The sequence below is a fragment of the Eumetopias jubatus genome, unplaced genomic scaffold (assembly GCF_037043125.1).
Source record: "Eumetopias jubatus isolate StellerSeaLion01/CBP00866 unplaced genomic scaffold, mEumJub1_p1.0 scaffold_15, whole genome shotgun sequence".
Lineage (NCBI taxonomy): Eukaryota > Metazoa > Chordata > Mammalia > Carnivora > Otariidae > Eumetopias > Eumetopias jubatus.
This window is the reverse complement of record NW_028274821.1, coordinates 11,421,144-11,444,908: the sequence shown is the minus strand read 5'-3', so window position 1 is coordinate 11,444,908 and position 23,765 is coordinate 11,421,144. Positions and strand designations below refer to the sequence as shown.

At 43.4% G+C, this 23,765-nt stretch overlaps 2 protein-coding genes across 7 annotated transcripts in view; both read right to left on the bottom strand.

Annotated features, from left to right (window-relative positions):
- PIP5K1B (phosphatidylinositol-4-phosphate 5-kinase type 1 beta) overlaps positions 1-23,765 on the bottom strand; it is a 293,743-nt gene that overhangs the window by 236,330 nt on the left and 33,648 nt on the right. For 2 of the 5 annotated variants that reach the window (XM_028117385.2, XM_028117383.2), the window contains exon 2: positions 19,886-20,035. The exons of the other annotated variants lie outside the window; for them this stretch is intronic. The gene's annotated coding sequence lies outside the window, so the exon portion shown is untranslated. The remainder of the gene's footprint in view (positions 1-19,885; positions 20,036-23,765) is intronic. 5 annotated transcript variants of the gene reach the window in all.
- The window catches only part of PABIR1 (PP2A Aalpha (PPP2R1A) and B55A (PPP2R2A) interacting phosphatase regulator 1), a 77,921-nt gene that overhangs the window by 20,580 nt on the left and 33,576 nt on the right, over positions 1-23,765 (bottom strand). The window lies entirely within an intron of this gene.

Sequence of the window (23,765 nt, the reverse complement as noted above, 5' to 3'; positions counted from 1 at the left end):
AACTATCACTAAAGAAATCAACCTAATTACAGTTTGAAACGTAAGGTCAATTTTTTTGGATACACTGGTATTTATGATGAAGAGATCACATAATAAAGGTGGGGGCAAAGAAAGATTTACTTCACCAAGTGTAACTAGAATAATTCTGTCTTAACATTATTACTTTCTGTTTTGATAAAGGATTGCTTAATCAGCCTGACCTTGCAATCAATGCTTGGTAGAATGTATAAAGCAACACTATAGCTTTAAATGACAGTACAAAAAAACCAGTAAAATAAGTGTTTTTATATTCCTCAAGCATTCAGTAAAAGATCCTAAAATTCTAAAGTCCTACAACAGTACTCTGATAAAAGGACCTTATTATGATACAAATACTATAAATTTAGGATACCACTGTTACCCTACCAACTCATCCATTATACTACAGGGCCCCAAATATATTGGATTCCACAATTTAGTGGAAGAGATGACCAGAACAGCAGATTAGGGAACTACAATGACATGAAGAAATGGAAAGGCCATTCTGCATCCTTAATAGGACTGTGGATTCACCCTCTATGGATGATGGGCTCAAATGAATACATATTTCCAGAAATAACCCACCATTTGACTCCGGCCTGAAATGAAAATTTTATGTTAATACGACATGGAGAAAATGGTCGTTCTCCCTTACTTGGAATAAACAACTATGGAGACTGTTCATTGTTGAGATTAAGTAAACCCCCAAGTCTCATCAAAGACCAGCCAACCTTAAAAAGAATCAAGATAAACTGGAAAACCAGGACATCTCCTAAAAGCAAACTGAAACAAACAAACAAACAAAAAGGCAGGGGGATGAGTGTGTCAAAAAAAAGGGGGATATGCACAAAAGGAGAGACAAGAGCCAATCATTGTCTCCAGCATCTCCAAAGAAGACGGTGTCCTGAACCAAATGCTCTCAGAATCCTCATCCGCATGACAGACATGTAGTTCACGAGCAAGACAGATCCACTGGGTTGGCATCATCTGCAGAAACCAGCCCTTTGAGCATTCATCTGCATCTGCTCTGACCCTCATCCTCACTTGAAGACCATCTGATGTTAACACAGGAGCTCGAGCAAGTTTACCAGTTCATGGGAAGAAAATACGCGACTTCGTTGACACACTTATCACAGCATGCCAAGTGTTTTCCATTCCTCATGTAAATTGATAAGGTGGCCTTTTTCATCATGTCTGATTTTGAGTGGTATGAATCAATTCACCAGGGTCCAATTAGCCTTACAGAATGACGACACTGAGTTTATGAATCTACAAAGCTGTGAATCATGTTTTTAAAAAACAAAAATCAAAAAACAATTTCCCCAAGCCCGCACCACAATGTTGAAATTCCTTAGCTCTGCAGACCTTGTCTACTTTTCTAACCTCGTGTGTAGCATTGTGATCACCTTCTTCAATAGCTGACGTTTGTTAAGTGCTTAAGCCCCTTCCTGATAAGCATTTTACTTACAGTATTTCATTTAAAACTCACAAAAACCCAAAAAGTGGCTAATGCTGTCTCCTTTGGTTTACTAAATGAGGAACTAACTAAAGCCACAGAAAGGTTAAATGCTTTGCCTCATGTTCCCACATGAATCTCACACTTCAGTCATACTGAAATATTTGCAGGTCTTGCAAATGCCATACGCTTCTGCACCCTACTCACTTGGCCCAGAAACCGTCTGGCTTTTTCTTGTCGGACCACCTCCTATTCATGCTTCAAGACTTAGTTGGGGCAGGGCCTCCTCTGGGAAACCTTTCCAGATACTCCAGCTTTTCTAGGAAAAGTTAGAAGCTCTCTCTCTTCTGTGCTCCCATGTAGGTGCCCACACACACGTAACGTGAGAACTAAGAGTCTCAATGTAAATCTCTTCTCCACCAGGCTATGGGCTCTCTCATGGTCAGTGCCAAGGTCACCGCATAAGGCCGCAGAGTCTTTCACTGAACAACTCCAGGGGGCGCCGTTCACGGAGACCAGGGAATGACACAAATGATGACTCCTGCAGTTGTAGAGTACGGCAGCTCCAAGGACAGAAATCCCACTGCCTCCCAAAAAATAAGGCACAGAGGATGTACTCACAAACATTCTGAGTGATGGAGACAGATGTTGTAATACATGTGAAATGGAGCTTAACCACTGAGATGTCCCAACTGGGTTATTACCCTCCAAACCAAAGTTTCGGAAGGTAAAGTGTAAATAACCTATCAATCTAAAGATAAGTGCTAGTTTTGTTACCCAGTACTATGACACTCAAAAATCCCTGCCTTCTCTTTCTCTGTATTAGCTTCTCGTCCATTTTTTCTAAATGCTTAACGGCGAATTCAGATTTCCCTCTGAGCCTTTGATAATGGCATAATTAATCTGAAAATGCATGTAGCATTTCTGCCAGAGATGCAAATAATTATAGTGCGAGGCAGATAGAAAGATCTATCCAAAAGAGTGGACTGAAATGCAAATTAATACAGTCCGTTTTTTTTTCTATTTTAATGAGAATGTTCTCAAGGACATGATGATTCTGGATTCAGAAGAACAATGTTCCACAACTTTCAACCACCTGCTCAGCAGACAGAAAAAACTGCACGCTGAACCCTGGCAAACATCCATGGTACCTTTGTTGAGAAATAAAGAAGGGAAAATAAACTTAGGTAATTCACATCCCTATTCTCTTCAGAAGGACACAGCCTCTCTGTCATTCCATGGATGGGAACATGGTCCTAGGTAAGAGAACCTTCCACAGCTAATCAGCTTTGACCAACAGCTAGAGATTGAGGTAGGCTTCACTGAAGAGAAATTCTTTAGTCATTTGAGGTCACTACTTAGCCTGAATTCCTTGATTCCTGCCTCTGTTAACTGACTGTTCCCTGTCTCGGAGAAGGAAAAGGGAGAAGAGAAAACAAAAATGACTAGCTCCAAATCTACTAGCAAAAACTATGAAACATCAGAGACTGGCAATGTGGTAGCAGAAAAATGGCCCCCCCAAAGATGGTCATGTCCTAGTGCCCAGAACCTGTGACTATGGTGTGACAATGCCAAGGCTAGGGCGGGGGGGGGGGGGGGGGGAGGGGGGGGAGCAGGGATTAAGGATGCAGGCGAAATTAAGGTTGTTAATCAACTGTCCTTAAAATAGGATTATCTGCTGGGCCCAATGTAATCACAGGGGTCCTTCAAATGCAAGAGGGAGGCAGAAAAGCTCGTATCTGAATGACAGGATGTGAGAAAGACTCTACTAGGTCTTGCGCTTTGAAGATGGAAAGGGGCCATCAGCCAGGGAATGCCGCTGGCCTCCGAATCTCAAGAAGACAAGACGAGAATGACAGATTCTCGTGTAGAGCCTCGAGTAGAGCCTCCAGTCCTGCTGACACTTCCATTTGAGCCTCCCGAGACCAATGTTGGGCTTCTGACCTCTGGAACTATAAAGATAAATGTGTTGTTTTAAGCCACTAAATCTAGGGGAATTTGGTAAGCAGCCATAGGAAACAAAGGCAGTTTCACGAGAAAAGAGAGAAATTAATTCTATAATTTCTACAGTATGTGAACATTTAACCCCCCAAAGGAGAGCCAAGAGCTCCTGTGGACAATCATTTATGATGTGGCTTTTCCGTTTTCTATCCTCTATGTATCATGAAATATAACACTTACCAGCTATTTATTTTTACAGAAATGGTCTGAAATACATTCAATTTGGTGTGGCATTTTGAGGCTTTCCGCATCCAAGATTCGCAATATTTTACGAGCATCAAAGGGACCTCAGTGAAGAACATACGGTCCATTCCCTATAAGTAATTTATAGATGAAGACCTCCAGGCCAACAGTACTATACTCCAGGTTACATGGCCAGTTAATCACAGAGCCAATAGGAGTCCTCACTTTCTCAAGCCAGGTCTCTTCCAATCCCCTATGCTAATAACTAGGATTACATGCTATGCATAAAACTGTCACTTGAAATACATATATAGAATGGAGGTGAATTTTTAATTTTTTTTAATTTTAATTTTGGAAGTTTTTAAAACTCTGCTTGCTTCTATTACAGGGAAACCTTTACATATGTTTGGAACCTGGGAATGTGAGTCTACTTTTTCAACTGCAAGCCTATGAAATCTAAATAAAGACCCAGTATTTTTGATGAAAATCTAGATTTAGAAGATTTAGTCTGAAGAAAAAACATAAAATGTATCACTAAGTTTCCATGTGACCGTTGAAATAATATTTTTGATACATTAGGTGAAATGTGACTACTATACAATTTAAAATGACCTAAGTGCCTCTCACTGTAGTTCTAGCAGATAGTGCTGTTCTCAAGGAATAGACTGAGACACATGTGTATTTTAACCTGAAATTCCAGAAAATGGAAACACAGGCAAAAATGTAAGATATCTGCCTCATGCAAAGAAGAAATTATAGGGGGAAACATGGGGCAGAAGACTGTGTCCACATGATCCCAGAATCTCCAAACTTTGTAAAAAGGTCCAAGGTAAAAGAAAATTCTTTTTCTTTTTTTTTTTTTTAAGATTTTATTTATTTGACAGAGACACAGCGAGGGAGGGAACACAAGCAGGGGGAGTAAGAGAGGGAGAAGCAGGCCTCCCGCGGAGCAGGGAGCCCGATGCGGGGCTTGATCCCAGGACCCTGGGACCATGACTTGAGCTGAAGGCAGACGCTCAACGACTGAGCCACCCAGGCGCCCCAAGAAAATTCTTTTTCTAATTTCATTTTTAATTAAGTGAAATACCAAGACCACTGGAACAAAACAATGTTACAAAATCACTCTTCTTAAAACTTCCCTTGTTTGTTGATTGACTCTTAACTTACTGATGACCTTGTAAAACGACTGTCAACTATGAACAAATACAGATTGCAGGGCAGCCACCACACATTTTTAGAAATCTATTTCTTCCACAAATGTGTCACGCTGACAGAAATGAGAATACCAGCAATTCACAAATTCTTCGCATTAAATTTCTAATTCAAGCTCTCCCACCATCCCCTTTTTCTGGCTTTGGAAATGGATCAGCTATAAGTTTTTAGAACTAATATTATACCACAGCGGGAGACACGCTGATCTGTCAAACAGGGTTCTTAAAAAATATTTATGTAAAATATCACATGGCCAAAGGCCCTTAAAAAAAAAAATCCCTGGAATCTGGCCTTAGGAGTCAGACAATTTATCCCACCCTGCTTCACACTATTCTTTCTGCACAACAGGAGCAAGTCTATGCGGGTAATATCCCCGTGTGTGTCAGATGACTGATCAAAGATGTCAAAGCAAAATCTACACGGTGGCTCAGAGAAAAGGAGTGTTTTGTTCAGGTGACCCTAAGCCACCCAGAGGTCATGCGGGATAATCTCAGCTTTGCTTTTCAGGCTTTCTGAGGACACCTGGGTCAGTCATTGTTTCAGGACGGTGGTGGACCGTGCTGAGGTCATCCCCTGGGACTCATCCTCAGGACCCTGGCCATCTGTAAGACTGCACAGATCATCTCTCACCCCAGATTCCCACAGCCCAACCATCCTGTTTTCCTGTTTAAACGCTCCACAGCAAGGAAAAAACACATGTGATTACAATGTTTAGATGAAAGGACCTGTATTTACAGGATGATCGCAATTACACAGACACAGTGTAATTCCTTACACTTTTCGGTATTTTCCACATTTTGCAGGGAGAAACCTGAATTACTTATACAGGCCAATTTTCCCCTTTTTGGCGAAGGGGCCGAGCATTAAAAACTAAAAAGGTTCCCTATTGCTAAGGTAGTTGAATATATTTTGAATTAGCATGCTCCTTGGACAGCATACAGTACATTTTGTAAACTGCTCATGACGTCATTAAACAGAAGTATACTCACAAATGTGCTTTCAAAAGCACCACTAGTAATCCAAAAAGTAGGATCAGTATCAAAGCCAAAAATGGATTCTTTAGGAAAGTAGTCTCCAAAGTAAGACACATAAAATTAAAATTTGTTTCTTTGAAGGAGTGAAATGTAACCAGTTGAATATGCTTCTAAGGTCTTAATAATACTGCATAAAAAATTAAGGCTTTATATTACATGAATTTTTGACCCACCTTTCTAATTTGAGTATGGTATATTCTAAATTGTTTCTTACAGATATTTAAAAGTTCGGCACTGCATAGAATACAAGTACAAATCGGTTAGAATCTAAAATAAAAGGTATTTATTTATAAGGCCCATATGCCACCTTTTAGTCACAGAACTCCAGACAAATATAGTTACCGTTTCCAGAGTTTAACTGTTATACGTCAAAAAGGCCACACACCAATAACTTATTATTAGATACACCTTATTTGAAGAAGAAAGAGACTGGAATTGCCAAGGTACTGTAGGAAGAAAACCACAAATCATGTGTGATGGCAAAGTACTAGTGACATTGCCTTTAAAGTCAGAAACTGGACAAGGATGCCTCCTATCACCTCTGTTATTTGACTATTTTTCTAAAAGTGTCAGCCAAAGCAGTACAAAATTATAAATAATGGGAGCTAGAAGATGTAATGTAATGAACATTATTTAGAAATACAATAATCAATCCACTTAATCAAATCCAGTAGAGTCACCTGAAAAAAAAATCAGCCCAAACACAAAAATCAACAGTTTCCTTAATTTGTGGAAATAACCACCTAGAAATATAATGGGGGCCAAATTCACATCTATAGAGGAAAAAAAGATAGCTAACAAATAGGAATTCGTTTTCTGTTTAAATCTTAAATCTTAAATACATTTAAAGAGAGGTATACAGAACCAACTAAAGAAACCCATGTAATAACTTTAGTGTTACATAGTCCCTTAGTAGTCCCTTGAATATATTTTGAATTAGCATGCTCCTTGGACAGCATACAGTACATTTCGAAGCGTTTCGAAGACTCAAAATAATGAAATCTTGTGTCATCCTACTGACTGTGAAAGTTTAATCATAAAGATCAATTTCCAGCAAATAAATTCAGAAATGTAATTCAGTTACAATTACTACCTCACTGGCAGTATTGTTTAGGACTTGATAAAATTACTCTAAACTTCCTTTAGAAGAACTGTCAAGAATACTCAATAAATTTGGGGGGAAAGAGGTTGAATAACTAGAGATTACACTACCAGGTATGTTACCAAAATGTGTTCTAAAGCTACAGGAACTAAAACTCGTTCTGTTCTCAGCAGCAAACTGTTTAAGGACAGTCTAGAATTCAGCATATAATACAATATTTCAAATCAATAAGATGAATTATCAAGTCAGGTTGGTCAACTGGCTATTCATTTCAGAAAGGATAAAGGTGACTCCCCATCACTCCCCTGACCCAAAAATAAATTTCAGATGCAGTAAAATTTAAAAACAAAACCACCAAAGTACTAGAAGAAAATTACAGTAATATTTATATAATAACAGGGTGGAAAAGATCTGCCTAAGCATGACAGAGGACAAACTTCTACAGAAAAATTCTGACAGCAAAAATGTGTAAATCTTCGAGAAAATCTACTAAACACAAAACCAAAAGGCAGGCAAATTGAAGAAAATACTTGCAACATATGGCAGAAAGGGGGCTTACAATCTAAACCAATAAAGAGTTCTTGTCAATTAACTTAAAATTTTGCTTTCAAAAATTGGCAAGTGACATAAGACAATTTACGAAGAAATCACACAAATGGCCAAAAATATTCAAACATACCTAAAATCAAATATATGCACATTAAAACATGAGTTAGTGTTTTTGATATCAATGTGTCAAAGATTTTGAAAAAGTGAGTAACATCAAATGTTTTCAAACAAGCAGGAAACTGGTCAATCCCACTGCTGGTCTAAATCTAGACAGATACTAGTTTTCCAGAGAAAAATTTGGCCATGTACACTTAAAAAACACTATCATTCTGTAACCCCCACTGATCCAGTAATTGCATTTCCAGTAATTTATCCCATGGAAATGACTGGAGATGTTGAAAGCCTATTTATAGTATTTATAACACTTAATGATTAAAATGCATTTCCAACACTAGTAATCTGTACACATTATGCTATGTCCATTAAAAATGCAATCATTGAAAATGTCACAGAAGACTAGTGACAAAATATATACATGCCATCTCATTTTAAAAAATATATATTTATAAATATTTATTCATATATATTTTGTATTTTTATTAGGTTATATATTTATTTATATACTATGTATTCTATAGTCTACATAAATATACATATACACATAAACATGTTTAAAGGAAACTCTACACCCAATGTGGGGGTTGAACTCACAACCCTGAGATCAAGAGTCATAAGCTCCACGGACTGAGCCAGCCTGGTACCACCCATCTTGTTTTTGGTTGGTTGGTTTGTTTTAAGATTTATTTATTTACTTGACACAGAAAGAGAGACAGCAAGAGACGAGACACAAGCAGGGGGAGTGGGAGAGGGAGAAGCAGGCTTCCTGCCGAGCAGGGAGCCTGATGCGGGGCTCGATCCCAGGACCCTGAGATCATGACCTGAGCCGAAGGCAGACGCTTAACGACTGAGCCACCCAGGTGCCCTGAAGATCCTGCTTCTCACAATGCCCCTTTCAAACTTTCTAGTCTCAACCCATCATACGTCGTTATACTGAACTTAAAGGACAGTAGAATCCTTGTCCAAACTCCAGGAAGACCCTTTCCCACCCCTTCCATGGCCATACTCATTCTTTCCACATCCTTTCTTTACTGCCGTGAAAACAGTATGAGGAATAGTTAGGATTTATACACAGAACTTGCAATACCCCCTCATGTTTAAGTCAGCTCAAAACCGACCCACCAGGTAATCACTGAGTGGGCAGGTGGCGTTGAAAGGAGCCTTAGAAGGATACCTAGTCCAGTCCCTGGTCCCTACAACAGGGAAGCACCACTTCTCCCCCTTAATCGGTGAGCTAGCAGAAACTCCGAAAAGAACTGGCTGAAACACACATCGGTTAAGTAGTGGCAAAAAGAAGGGATGGAACATGGATGGGTCTTACCTTCCTAGAAACAGGATTTTCCACAGAATCGGGGTGTCAGGTTCTTGAGAGAGAGAGAAAGAAAGGAGAAAAAAAGGAAACCAAATCATATCCCAACGGCTATGGCGGGATGAACTACCTACTGATGTTTTCACAAATATGAAGTTAAAAAAGCACACCCTGGAAGCAGACGGAACCCTGTGCACTGTTGGTGGGATTGCACGTTGATGCCGCAGCTATGGAAAACACAGCATGGGGATAGAAGTACACACACAAATTATCAGTATCAAATGTCTGGTTTTGCTTGGCACTATAGTTATATGAAATACATCCACTGGGGGAATCTGGATGAAGGGTACACAGGAGTATTCTGTACACTTTTTGCAAAATTTTGTTAGTCTATAGTTATTTCAAAATTAAAAGTTTTTCTTAAAAAAAAACAAAAACAAAACAGTATGGGGGTTCTTCAAAAAATTAAAAAGAACCACAGTAGGATTCAGCAATTCCACTTCTGGGCGTATACCTGAAGGAGATAAACACAGTGTGTCCAAGAGATATCTGTACTCCCATGTTCACCACAGCGTTACTTACAATAGCCAGTGTGGAAACAACCTAAATGTCCATCAGTGAATCAGTGGACAAAGAAGATGTGGTACACAGACAGACGGACACACACACACACACACACACACACACACACACACACAGAGTGCTATTCTGCCATAAAAAGGAAGAAATTCTGCCATTTAAGACAACACAGGTGACCCTGAGGCAGTATGCTAAGTGAAAGAAGTCAAATACTGTATGATCTCATTTATATGTGGAATCTAGAAAGAAACAAACAAAGAAAAAACCAACATCATAGAAAAAGAGATCGGATTTGTATTTGCCAGAGGTGGGGTCCGGGGGAAAGAGAACTGGATTCAGGTACACACTTCCAGTTATCAGATAAATAGGTACTGGGGAGGTAACGTACCACGTGATGACTGTAGGTCACACTGCCATATGGTGTATTTGAAAGTTCAGAGAGTATTTACTAAGGGTTCTTATCACAACGAAAAGACCAATTTTTTTCTTTTGTCTGTACATGAGATGATGGACATTAACTAAACTTATTGCTGTCATCATTTCATGATATATGTTAAGTTAAATAATGATGCTGCACAACTTAAACTTATAAGCACCTGTATGGCAACTGTATCTCAATAAAACTAGGGCGGGAAAAACACACCAGCCTGGCCTTGCCCCTAGCTACAGGAGTGACCCAACCTCTCTGGGCCCAGGTCACTCAACTCGGAGCAAGCTGAACTTCAATATCGCTAATACTGTATAGTTCAAATCCACTTCCACTGACATATTACATCCTCAAGTTATGGCAACACAGAAAACAACATACATTCAAATCAATCCCCATTTATTGGGCAACTGCTAGGGGCAAGATACTATGATGGATACTGTGGGGGTACGGCTTTGGCTTCTATCTGTGTAACCAACAGAGCAGGACTGAATTTTATAAACAAGCCAACAGGCAGCAAGTGTTGGCTATCTGAAACATTAAACTTTTAATACATTTGTAAAGTTAAAGAGAAGTGATTCCATATAAACTGCCCTGTTCTTTTATTCATTTATTTAAAGATTTTATTTATTTGAGAGAGAGAGAGAGAGAGAGAGAGAGAGAGAGAGAGAGAGAGAGCGCGCACGCGATAGAGCTCACACACACGTAGTGGGAAAGAATCCTCAAGCAGATTCCCAGTGTGGGGCTTGATCCCATGACCCATGAGATCATGACGTGAGCTGAAACCAAGAGTCTGACACTCAACCAAGTGAGCCACCCAGGCGCTCCAAGACTGCCCTGTTCTTTAGTAACTGTTTTGAAGAGTAGACAAGGAGATGGGGGATGTGGGCTTTAGTTCTGGCACTGTCAGAAATGCATTTTTATTTATTTTTTATTTTATTTATGCAGTTATTTAGAGAGAGGGAGAAAAAGAGAGAGAGTGTCCTCGAGTGGGGAGAAGGGCAGAGGAAAAGGGAGAGAGAATCTCAAACAGACTCTGCGCTGAGCACAGAGACCCACTCGGGGCTCAATCCCACACCCCAAGATCAGGACCTGAGTGGAAATCAAGAGTCAGATGCTCAACCGACTGAGCCACCCAGGCATCCCCAGAAATTCATTTAAAAAAAAAAAAAACGATGAAGGTGAAATTCACATAACATCAACCCAACCATGTTAAAGTGAATGATTCAGTGGCACTCAGTACCATCACAGTGTGGTGCAATCACCACCTCCATGACCTCTAGGGCTTTTTCTTGGCAGCGCAGCAGGGCATCCCAGGTATGCTCTGTTCCTGGTCCTGACCATTTCCCAATCAAGCCCTGGACTCCCTGAGGACCGTTTGCAGTCATTCAGCGTCACTGGGCAACTCGTTCTACTCCATCATCTAATAAATGCCCATCTCAGCATCTACCAGCAAGGTGAATAGCCATACTATTCCCCACAAAAGTCAATCAATGGAACCATCCATGGTACCTAATTCATCATATCATCTTTTTTAATAGCTGGGCTTTTATTACCTGAATTATACACTGCCTCTATTCATTTCAATCTCCCTTTCGGAAAATTCGCACAGAGTACTCCATGTGTCCAGACCCCTAGCTCACAAGAGGCCAGCTCACAGGCTCTCTTTGTAGACTCGCCTTTTGCAGGCAGAGTTTATTAGAGCAGTGTTTGCACATATCTGAAACAATTACAATTACCATGAATAAGGTATATACTACCTTAGAAGTTTTCTACATACTAATTGGAAAATTTAACTACCGGCATTTTCTGAGGATCTACTATGCTCTAGACACAAGTCTAAGTGCTTTTTTTTTTAAATATTTTATTTATTTATTTGAGAGAAAGAATGAGCTAGAGCGTGAGAGGGGGGAGGGTCAGAGGGAGAAGCAGACTCCCTGCTCAGCAGGGAGCCCGATGCGGGGACTCGATCCCCGGACTCCAGGATCATGACCTGAGCTGAAGGCAGTCGCTTAACCAACTGAGCCACCCAGGCACCCACAAGTCTAAGTGCTTTTGATGCGTTATTTCATTTAATCCTTACAAAGGTCATTAGGAGGGTGGGGGTGGGGCTTGGAGACGTTAAGTGACTTGCCCAAAGTCATCCACTATATACGTGGAGAGCCGGAATTAAAAAGATAATCTATTTGATGTTAAGTAAAGGTGCTCTGAGGTGCTAGGCATACTCTTTCCCCAAGACTGCATTGCTAATAATTATCCCTGAACCATTCCTATGAAGAATTCCCACGGCAGCTGGGATAAACCAAAGCCACATGGCTTAACCTTCAAAGACACTCCCAGAGAGTACAGTGGAAAAGGAGCATAGGTTTAGGACCTTTGAAAGATTCAAGTATTCAAACTGTACATCACAGGCAGAGGTGCATTAGCAAACACTGGTTTTAATCCACAAAGACATTTTCATTCACCCCTATGAAAATACTAAAAAACGTTTCCACCCTATTCAAGATCACATCTTGTCCCCAGTGCCAACCGAGCACTCCCAATCCCCCCCCACCCTAGACTGCTTGTTTTCCAAAGTTCTTACCTCCCTCTAATATACTATACCATTCACTTGCTCATCATGCATATTATTATGATTCTGTGCTAGAATACAAGCTCATTGAGAACAGGGAATCTTTGTTTTTATTCACTGCCATGCCCCCAGTGCTTAGAGACACAATGGCCCAAACCACAGTTGGAGCACATTCCTCTTCCTTACAAAAGTAGATGATGGTATCTATTCAAAACACTTTCTAACATTTCACCAAAAACTGCTAAACGCTGCTAAATATTTCGCACATTTGAATAGAGACAGTGACACATCTATAAGTGAATGCTACAACCACGTCACCAAGGAGAGGGCTGTAATTACAGAATAATAGAACTATCACTGACAGATGGGAGGGGGTTTTCTTATTGTTACAGCTCATCGAGGGGATTATATGAAGAGTTCAGTGAGTAAGCACGACTGACAGGCAATCCAAGCATGCAAGCCAAGCCATGATTCCTCAACTCCTAAGCACAGCGGTGGGGAAAAGTGGGGCAGAAGGGGCGGGTAACAAAAGAAGGATGTTTCATTTCAAACACTGAGCTTTACCATACAAGTTACTACTTGGAAAAGTTTTTATTTTTTTATTTATTTTTTTTTAAGATTTTATTTATTTGTTTGAGAGAGAGAGAGAATGAGAGGGAAGAGAGTCAGAGGGTCAGAGGGAGAAGCAGACTCCCTGCTGAGCAAGGAGCCGGATGTGGGACTCGATCCCGGGACTCCAGGATCATGACCTGAGCTGAAGGCAGTCGCTTCACCAACTGAGCCACCCAGGCGCCCACTTGGAAAAGTTTTTAAAAACCCACTATTTCTATCACGGAAACTGCACAAAATAGTGTGATAGACCAGTGTGGCAGAGCATGGGTTAATAATTAACGGCTTTCATTTATTCAACACTTTCCTGGGTACGAGGCACTCTTTTGAGATCTTTGTGTGTATTATATCATGTGACTATCTTTACATCCACCCTGTGATGTTGGTACTATTATCATCATAGAGATAATGAAACTGAGGCTCAGAGAGGTTGTCTAACCTACGTGAGAACACACACGTCTGGAGGGATATTGCTGGGATCAAACCTAGGTTAGTAGTTCTCAGCAGGGAGTTATTTTGTCCCCCAGCTGATATTTGGCAATGTCTGGAGACTTTTCTTGTTATCACAACTGGGAGGAAGGTGCTACTGGCATCTAGTTGGGTAGGGATGCTTCAAAACATCCTACAATGCAAAGGACAGCCCCACAACAAAGTAGTATCTGGCCCAGGATGTCAACAGCGACGAGGCTGAGAAACTCATGGCTCTAGAGCTACAATTTCTAACCGCTGTACACAAAGTTTGAGAAACACCATCTTGGGCACAAGGACAGAAGAGAGGAAAGCTAAGTGCAACATGCCAGTTAAATGCAGCTGTAAGTTAGCTTCTAAAAGAAGTACGTTTGTTTCCTGAGAACACTGCAACACATCACAACTTGGTGGCGTCAAACCACACAAATATATTCCTTCACCCCTCTGAAGTCCACAAGTCCAAAACCAGGGCTACTGGGCTGAAATCAAAGTGTCAGCAGGGCCATATTCCCTCTGGAGGTTCTATGGGAGAAGCCAGCCCTTGCTTCTTCCAGCTTCTGGATGCTTCCAGCACTGGCCCTCCTTGGCTGTTGAGAAACGAGGTTGAGAAACCTCTGCGTCCCGTATGAGGAACACTGTGATTCCAGGTAGGGCCCGTATGGATTATCCAGGATGATCTGCTCATCTCAAAGTCCTTAAATTATTCACATCTGCAAAGACTCCCCCCCCCCCCAAAAATACGGTAACACAGGTTCCAGGGATTAATTAGGACATGGTTATTTTTGGAGAGCGATTTTTCAGCCTACCACTAGTAGATAACATCACTTCCATTTACCCATGAAGGAACTTAAAGTCATGTGCCCAAGGACCAATGTCTAACACTCGGTGGAGGTGGGATTTAAAGCCAGCTGTGTCCACCTCTGAAGCTCATTCTCTTAATACACGCCACCTACAAAGGCTGAAGGACAGACCTTAAACCAGCAGGTCCCCACCTCTGAGGGGGGCCCATGGAATATCCACATGGGCTTTTAGCACTGCCAGTAAAAATCATGAAAGCACACATTTCCAGGACGTGAGGGTCTTGAGAATACTTCCATCATTTTCCTGACATAATCTAATGAACATTTCTTGTCCCCAAGGAGGGGTCTTCTTACCCAAAGAATTACTTGTAATCCTTGTATAAAACCACCTATGGCTTTCTTCCAGAGTCCTAAGTAATATGCAACAGACTACAGCTTTAACTGCACAAGAAACTGTAGGATTTGTACATTCTTATGGACTGAAGCCCCAAGAAGGAAAGAGAAGGCAATCGCCCAGCCTAGTTCAAGAGAGAGGAAGGTAATGCCAACGAAGAGGGTGGGTCTATAGGTGGGTCAGTGCCGGGGTTTTCATAACCCCAGGAAGTGTTGACATTAAAAATACTGGGTTTGCAGCCATAAGGAAGGAAGGAAATACTGACACCTGCTACCACATGTATAAGCCTTGAGAACATATGCTAAGCAAAAGAAGCCAAACACCAAAGGACACATTGTGTGATTCCATTGCTATGAACTATCCAGAACAGTCAAATCCATAGAAACAAAAAGCAGATTAGTTGCCTAGGGCTACAGGGAGTAAGTACCAGGGAGTGACTGCTTAGGAACAGGTGGTTTTATTTTGGAGCGATGGAAATGTTTCAGAATTAGACGGTACTGGTTGCTGCGCTCTTTCACTTTGCAGTGGTGAATCTGAGGTTGTGTGCAAGAATAAATAAATGGAGGCCCCTATGCTAAGCAAACTCCGGAGTCAACCATCCACTTCTTCACAATGTGAAGAATGTTAAACCATGCCCTGGGTTTAGATCCTGGAGTTCAGATCCTGGCCGAGAAATCAGGATTTACTTTATATGACCCTGGACAGGATTCACCTTCTACTACTCTCCTTGTTGGATTTTGACAAGGAGGCTTAAACAACTGGAGTCAGAAAAATTCAAGATTCGCTTTTTAATTTTTGCCAATAAACTATGAAATATTTGCTGTAAAAAAAAAAAAAATAGTTACATCATGCCGACATCGACAGTTAGGCTATACCCCGAATCAACACTTTACCTCCTACGCTCCTAAAATAAGGTGCCTGTTTGCCTTTTCCTATAAAAGAGCCCAACGAGATAATAAAACGAAAGTGCTCAGTTACCTCTGGAGCACATCTGAAATGTAAGGCATTACCAGTAGTGTAAACAGCGATCGCCATCAGAAAGCCAGCATCAAGGGAAACACTGCCATGTTGCAGAGAATGCTGTGAAGACATGGCAGTAATCACCAACCGATGAAATCGGTGGTCTATACAGTAGCATAATCGACACACAGTAATTATGTAACCAACTGTCAACAGCTGCAGTTTCGATTGGATAATAACCAGACAGGCCACACCAGAAGAATGTGCACCCAGGAGATAAGATTCTCTCCTCCTGAAGCAAGTCTATGCATATATCAGCACCCCAGAGACTGCCCCGATGGGCCTCGCAGGGAGGAAAACACGTCAAAGGAAGAACGTGAGGTTCTCAGGCTTGGGGCTGGGGTGAGGAAGGTCTGTGGAGTGACCGGGGAAAGAAGGAAAGAGAAGGCAATCGCCCAGCCTAGTTCAAGCCCGACACCTTCCTTCAAAATCTCGCTTCTACTTCTCCCCGGGGAGGAAGACCTTCCCATCAGCCATGAACTTCCAGCCATGCAGGCCAAGGACAGGGATGCACTGCTTTCTTAGCTGCTGCATCTGCAAGAAAAATGCTCTTGCTATGCCCCATGCAAGACAGGTTCTGGGCTCTTCATTCCAAACCAAGCCTGAGCTGTTGTGGCCTCTACACAATTCAGAAGTGGTGCATCGGGCCACAGGCCCGGTCTGAGGCCAGAGGACAGCTGGGGCAACAGGAACAGCAGGGGAGACAGGAGAGGACCCGCCCAGGATGGAGCGGGGAGTGCTGAGCTCTGAGGCATGCTTGCCATTAACCCCTTCAGGGAGCCCACACCTAACTTCTTCTCCTTGGTGTACTTATCTGTAAAATGGGGGTAATGGCCCCACTCTGTTAGCCTTAAACAAAGTTCTTGTTGGAAGACAGTGAGAAAGAATTAAAGTGAGAGTTGGGGGTGGTGGTGGCAGGGGGTAATGACGACTAGCAAAGTACACCCTAGAAGTTAAGGCTCCTATCCGCGCTGCCTAAACTCTGCCTGAGCATCCCATGCAACCATGCCCAGCCCTCCAATATTGAGAGTTAACGTGAAAGAAGAGATCCATCTGGGAAATCATAGCTTAAACAATGTTAACTTTTTAATTCATGCCTTCATTCATTTATTCAACAAATATTTAGTGGGCACCAATTAGGTACATGTTGCTGAACAGAACCAGGCATGGACTTTTCCTTCATGGGGCTTACACCCTGATGGGAGAGAAAGATCCTTAATAGTTTGTGTAATTTATATTTTGAAAATATATCTTCTAGAATATGTGCTATGAAGGAAATAAAGAGGACCGGATGCAGTGGCAGAGCCTTGAGGGGTGATCTACTTAGGTGGGGGGGGACAAGAAAGCCTTTTCTGGGGCAGCAATATTTTAAGAATCCTGAAGGCTCAGAGGGAGCCAGCATTGCAGAGAAGGAGCAGGGAGCTGGGGAGGTACGGTGTGAGCACGGGCCCTAGGGCAGGAAGGTCAAGAGAGGAAGAGGCTAGAGCAAAGTGGGCAGGATGCCTGGAAGCCTCTTCTATGCTGTGTACCTTGTGAACCTCCAAGAGTGGGGCAGAGGATAAGTACTGGTTCTCAAAAAAGTATTCCAGGAGGGTGTTACGGACATGTCAACTAAGCCCCTATGATAAGACTGATACCGATTCCAAGGGGAAATGCCAGGCCTAGATCCAATTCCTCACAGAACATAGCCCAAAACCAAGGGCACTGGTTTTGACCTCACCCACAGTGAGGGTGCAAAAGTCCCAGGCTTCTGGTGGCTAAGAGGAGGAATGATTGAATCAAGTCATCTGCAGTCTGGTCCTACAGTGGAGAACTAGGGAAGAGGTGGGCGTCCCTGCCCTCCCCGCTCCAGCCCAGCAAGGGGCTTCAGCGGGACTAGCTGAGGAGCATGAGACTCCCACAATGTGGGAGACACCACCACCTAGCTGGTGATGTCCGCCCGAGAAATCTAAAGCTGGAGGTAGGCTGGCTGGATGCCGATGGACAAGCCAAAGGACCCAACTCTGACACTGGGATTAGCGTGTCATCCCCAAGTTTGTGGGGACATAGGATGCAGGAGTCTCTGCCAAGGCCCAGAAATGGAATCATGCCAAGAGTGTATGTATGGGGTTCGATCAGGCTCCGCCGACCAAGGGCCAAGTGGACGGGGAGGGAACGCAGCAGAGGGGAGAACAAATGGACCAGTGGGCTTTCCAGAGACGGAGAAGGGAGGAGCAACAGCACTAGCGAGTCTACAGCAGCCAAACCAAGGTGGCTGGAAGGAAGAGGTCCCTAGAGACAGGGTGAGGGGAGATCTCTGAAGAACCCCCAAAAGAGCTCCGTCAGAGCAAGATCCAAACCTAAAAACCCACCGCACAGAAACAGCTCTACTGTGTTACTGCCTGTCAATAAAAACGTTCCTAGGCCCCATCCGGTCCTTCCCATTCCTCCTGAACCCAGAAACAAGAGCTGCTGAGCGAGCGAGCGAGAGAGCATCCAAGCCACAGACCCTTCTCCCAGCCAGAGCCCGAGCTGGAGGAGCGGGGAGCAGTTAGAAACATGAATGAAGTTAGGAGCTTCGACTATTATGTGATTACTAGATTGCTAGACGTTTCAAGTATTTGACACATTAAAATGGGACTCTTGAAAATATAAGAGCAGTCAGGACAGTCACGTGCTAGGTCTTCATTCAGAAACAGGGAAAATGGCTTTCTGGCTGAGTAACCTTTAACGGGAGAGTGGGGGATGGCGCTCAGGTTGTGCTTTGACAGTGTCCTATGAAGTCTGTCTGTTCGAGGCAAGTTACACACGGACCTTCCTCATGGCAGCACATTTCGTGGGAAACAGACTCTGTAAAAATGAGGTCCGTCAGGCTCCCCCCCTAACACAGCCATCCCCCGCGGAACCAAGGAGAGCCTTCAGCCTCTGTAGTAACTGAGGCTAGTGGCCTCCTGCCCCCAGCAGACGTTCTCATCCGCCCCGTACCCTGCTCTTCTTCCAGAAACACAAAGGTGGTTTGGGCAGGGATTTCCATGACCAGGATCCACCACCACCCTCAGCTCTGATCCTCCTCGTGAAACAGGCTCCCATCGAGTTCCCAATTTCAAGCCTCATGAGTGTGGTCCTCAGATGTCATCCTGGGAGGATTCCTTCCGTGGGGATCCAGTTGAGAAGCCCAGAGCCTCAACTCCTACCCAGCAGCGAACCCCAAGATACCAAGCACGGGATGGGAGCCTGAGTCCCTGCATTCACTCTCCCTTTGCCATACGGGTTATGAAAAGCACATCTCAGAGCGCAGAGCAGCCTAACCCGAGACAGGATGCATCTTCGGGCAACTCGCACTGTGGTGGGGCCAATGAGCAGTAGTCAACCAATGTAGCGTTATCATATTTCCGTGGGGTTTTGCCAATTGACACATACTGGCTGAGACTCTACATTACTGGAAGTAATGCTCACCAAATCTATACCAGGTAAGAGAGATTCTTCTTCACCCATGAGCTCTACTTCTTATGGGAGCACATTTAAAACCGAGATCATTTTAAAAGATGTTTCTGGGCCTGCTGTCACTAGATTTTCAGTTCGAAGGCAGGGACTGTGTCTCATCCACTTTTGTGTCCCCTGGGGCCTGGCATGGAATCTATGCACATAAGACGATTCAAAAATCCGATGGCTAATGAGTAAATGAACAAATGAATGGATATCCTGGCTCACATTTTAAGCTAGATTCATGTGAATACTGTCATTAAATAAGTTAAAAGAAAGAGAGAGGCCTGTTACTCCTCATTGTTGACTACGCCATTCTAGTCCCTACAGATGCTTTGTAGTATGTTTACTTGAAATCTTGTAATTGGATACTTCAGTGACATTTGATATAAAAGGTTCTCCTCAGGCTACTCCTTCTACAGAGTCTGAGAGCAGCATGTCAACGGTCCGTTTACTCCCCATTGAGCAAGAGTGAAAAGCTCCATCGTGGTCCATGACTCCATGCACAAGAATCAACTTTTCAGGTCTCTCAAAGCAAGTAACATAGATACATTTAAAAGAAGTAACTTTCACCTCTCTTGTGGAAGGACCTTTGGGGGCGAAGCAGTGAGAAGGCAGGCTGGCTAGCACAGGGTTGGGAGGCATCAGGCACCAAAGAAGAAAGGTCACAAGACTCAGAGCTGGACAGGTCTGCAGTCACGTGCTGGCTCTGCTGGGCCCCATCTGTAAAATGGAGGCGATAATGCCTACCTCAATCATTGTGAGGAAGACCAGGGAACATGTGGAGGCTCTGAGGAAAGTACCTGCCACGTGAGGGTGGCAGTTTCAATCAACAATACTTTTCTTACTGTTATCTACACATACAACAAACGACATACACCTACCTGCATTTTTAAGGATGATTGTATCTCTGGGTAGTTCACACCTCAAAGGGGTAGAGATCCACAACTCAGCTGTTTGGAACTTGGAATGCTCCTTCCCATAGAAACAATGCCATAAATCGCAGAATTTTAGAACTGGAAGGAGCCTCTAAGAGCATCTGTAAAAGTTCCCACTCAATGGACTATTTCCCACTACAGACACCCTGGTGTACGCAAGCCCGCCAAAACCAATATAACCCGCAACGCTGCTGAAATACGCAAACAAAAGAAAGTGATTTTAAAATAGTTGGTCACCGTTCACTTTCACAAGTTCTTCTCACCTGAACTAGATTATCTTCCAACTGGGAAGTTCACTGATGGAGGAAGTGGGGAGACGTACGTTTCTGACGTCTTATAATCTACATTGCCCCTCCCCACACCCGGCAACTGCCACAGAAAACTTCCAGTTATTATACGATAAGAACTTTCTCTGCAGAGTGAACAAAATGCAACAGGCCCGCGGAGGAGGGGGAGACCCATGGCAGAGGGAGGAGGGGTGTTAAAGGCAGCAAGAGGTGGGGTGGAGCAGGGTACAGGAAGGCAAGGCTTGATTACCAAGTTTCCCTCCATCTTCCCTTTGCCCAGGATCGGCCCTGTTTAACCTGGTCGTGCACAAAGAAAACTATCGGTGGAGGTCGTCTGAGACCCCGATGGGTCCCGTGCACTGTCACCCTTACTCTGACCCCTGGCTATGCCCACCTGTCCCCCCTGCAGTGGGCGGCAAGAAGGCACGAAGTGCTCTGCGGTCTCCCTACTGCTTATTCTTTAGAATGCCAAGGCTGGTTATTTGTACTCACGCAGGATGTTTGCAAGCCAAGTGTGTTTAGCTTCGAGAGTGCCTGTAATGTGGTCTCCAGTATGGAAATTTCAAAAGAAACTGCATAATGATCAAGGCTATCTAGTTTTACATAAAAGCTCACAGCACTGCTCGGACAACATGAGGTAATACTCATGGTACGTTGTTAAATGAAACAAAAGCCACTTGACGTAAATGTACATATCGTATGACCCCAGTTGTGATGTATACATACACACTGTTTTACCCATTCTTACGTGCATCTGGCTTTTTAAAAAAGTTTTTATTTATTTATTTGAAAGAGAGACAGAGCACAAGAAGGGGGAGGAGCAGAGCGAGAGGGAGAAGCAGACTCCTCAATGAGCAGGGAAGTCTGACGTGGGACTCGATCCCAGGACCCCGGGATCATGACCTGAGCTGAAGGCAGAGGCTCAACGGACTGAGCCACCCAGGAGCCCCTCTTACTTGTGTCTATTTAGAATAAAGACTGGAAGGAAATACTTTAAAATATGAATAATTATTTTGCCTCTGTGATGGAAATACAGGTTATACATTTTTTCTTCATGATTTTCTGTACTTCCAAGTCTGGTGAAATGGGCAAGTAATTGTATAAGGAGAGGTGAAATGGCATTTAGGAATACTGATTAGAGGGGCGCCTGGGTGGCTCAGTCAGTTAAATGGCTGCCTTCAGCTCAGGTCATGATCATGGGGTCCTGGGATCGAGCCCCACGTCGGGCTCCCTGCTCAGTGAGGAGTCTGCTGCTTCCTCTCCCTCTGCCCCTCTCCCTGCTCATGCGCTCTCTCTCAAATAAATAAAAAAAATCTTTTAAAAAAGGAGTACTGATTAGATACTGTAAAGCAAAAATGTCTTTAGAAATGACCCAATTCCGTATTTTTCCCAATCCCTCCCGATTATGAAGGTAAAACACCTCTGGACCCTCGGGTGACTTACGTACCTGAAGTCTTACAACTAGTCGACAACTGAGCCAACCCATAGCTTGAACTCAGATCGTGTGACATTTACGGCCTGGGCCCCTCCCATGATACCACAGAGTCCTAGAGTCAGGGACGAATGAACTTCGTAAGGAAATACTCCATAAGGAAAGGGCAAGTCTTACTGTGCACACCTACACTACTTGCTAAATAAATATTTGCTGGCATTATATCATCGTTTTATGACATGCAAACAAGTCCGTTGCTAAAGCAGCGCTGGTGACTTTGTCACTGCCACTGAACCTGAGTCTGGGTTACAAAGGTTGTCCACCTGCATTGCAAAGGAGCTCACCTCCCGAGACTGTCAAGGTGAAACTTTATCAGCAGGCACCTCTAACCTTAAGCTGGGCATCTCTGTGACTACAGAGAAGAAATGGGCTATTCTGTCTTCTACTGTTGCTAACTACACACATTAACAGCCACTTAACCTCCATCCCGTGGCATCATGCTCTAGTAGAATGACGTATATAGAGAGTAGCCTGCAAACCTTCTTTAGAAGCAGCCCTACCTGAAAGGCTTTAAGTACTTCCTGTCTGTAAACATGAAGCTGGTTAGGAACAAAGCAGCATCTTCATCTGACAAAAGGATCAGTTCTACAATCTTGCACCTCTTAAGGAAGAAAATCCAGACACTTGATGCACCCACGTGTCCAGAGCAGCCTGGGGCCACACAGGAGTGGCCTCCTAGTTCACTCTGCTTATCTCAAGCTGGCTGGGCTGGGAGAGCTTTCTAGGCAAGGGGTGGGGAGGTGGCCTCCAAGGACAGAGGGGCAGAGGACGACTGGCCACAGGTGGCAAGTGAAAGACCTGTTTTTCAGATAAGCGAAGAGACTCCCCCCTGATCCCAACCACGGCGGGGAGCTCATTTCCTGCCCACGTGCTAACCAGAAACATAATACATGAACCCGAGATAGACTTACGGCAGGTGGACAGAGAGCAGGCAGGAGCCTGGACGATCGGGCAGTCGCCCTGCCACCCGGGCTGAGCAGTATTTAACTGAGACTTAGAACCTGAACTTAGCTGCAAAGCCTGGAGCATGCATAGGCAGGGCAGAGCTGGGAGTGCCTGAAATGAGCTGGAAAAATGCAAAAGTGCTGACCCCGGGAAGAATTCAAGGTAGAGGAAGCCCAAGGAGAAATTTAGGTAAGAGCAGGCTGAAAAGTACTGCGACCTGAGGGGGTGCACCCAGTCCTCCCACCGAAATGATTTCGGGATTGAGGGAAGGCCTGGGAGGAGGCTGAAATGTACATGTTTCCATGTAAGTGCAGAGTTCTGAAATATTTTAAAGGTTACGGGAAAGAATGTCATGTGAAGTGGCCTCTCTTCTTTGCTCTGTCAGTGAAAACAGGAGCGCCCCAAATGAAGCAAGAACCCTATTGACAGAGCCCTTAAGCACCAACCTCAACTCTGAGAATTTAATCTAAGGAAATAAGACAAAAGAAGCAAAAGGCTAGCTTGTATGAAGGTGTACATTACGTTCCATAAAAACAAAAACACAAATACTAGATCATATTTGATGACTAACGACAGGGATAAATTTGACGAGGCAAGGGTAAGCTGAGGCACGTAAAATACGCTCAACTCCTTTCGAATTGATGACATGAAGATATATATGCGGGGAAATTACATGTGAAGTTTAAAAATTCAAAATTAAATGTTCACTACGGATACAACTAAATCAAAATGGTGGTGACCAGGACGGAGCTGGAGGAAGTCAGTGATCAAGAGCTCATGTGGACCAGAAT